Raw genomic sequence first — 1,166 nt, forward strand, 5'->3', positions numbered from 1 at the left:
TAGGAATGATCTTTCTCGACGTATCCCCGAGTTTCTGGTGAAGAACCGGGCTTCGTGCGGGCAGTACTTCGACCGAAAAGAAGGTTCTCTCGGGAACTTTGGGGCGTCGAGACTTGCGTCGTGTATTAGAGGTGTTACTGGGGATTCAGGGTAGTTTAGAGGTGCCTAAAAGTGAGAAAGTATAGGAGAGAGGTTGGAAATGAGCAACCAAGGCCAGTTGCCCTCGATCTCTATTTATAGGCTGGAAGTTCAGGGTTCACATCGTGAACCACATGTTCACGTCGTGACCTTGGTCTTGCTCAGGTCATGGCGTTCGTCATCAGCCACTTGCTCTGGAAGGTGTCAAATCTCTGAGTTCACGTCGTGAACCCTATGTTAATGTCGTGAGATTTGACACAGTGTCGAAATTTGTGCCCCAAACTTCAGAAATTCATATCTTTCGCATATGAGCTCCGTGACGTTCTTTATATCCACGCGTAGGTTAGATTATTGTTGTGAATTGTTATCGAGAATTAAGATGTGAAACAATAGATTTGAATAATGAATGATAAAGAACACACGAAGTAAATATTAATCAGATCTCATTTTATTAAGACTGATTACAGAATAAGCTGAAGAGAGTTTTTGTGTTTCGATCTCTATTTTCTACTTCAAGCCTAAGTCCCTATTTATAGGGAACTTACAAAAAGTATACTAAGTCTAATACACTGAAACTTCGCATGCTACACTTCGCATTTAAAATTGACTTAGTAAAATACATACAAAATGCGAATCATTACAAGACACTATTCGACTTTTACAACTTAACACCTACATTCTCCCCCTTTGTAAACAGTCGATACAATTCAACTTAAAAGCATTTGAATTGCAGAGTGAATTGTTCTTCGCACTTCTCCATACCAGGAGATCACCTTCTTCAAGTCCTTCTTGTCACCTTCGTTGTTTTTCTTGCAATTATTCATACGTACAATGAAGTGCGTATATTGCGAAGAATTGTATCTTTCTATCTCTGAAGCTTTGAACAAGAACTTCTTCGGTTTGCCCTTAGTGTCTCTTCCCGAAAACACCATGTCGAATGGTTTAAGGCAAATCTCACCCACTACATACTTTGACAGTGCTGATTGTGTCAAAGTATCTTCCCATGGAACCTTCACTTCTCTTCCAAG

This window comes from Lactuca serriola, chromosome 1, assembly GCF_051521515.1.
Source record: "Lactuca serriola cultivar US96UC23 chromosome 1, Lser_US96UC23_V15, whole genome shotgun sequence".
Classification (NCBI taxonomy): Eukaryota; Viridiplantae; Streptophyta; class Magnoliopsida; order Asterales; family Asteraceae; genus Lactuca; species Lactuca serriola.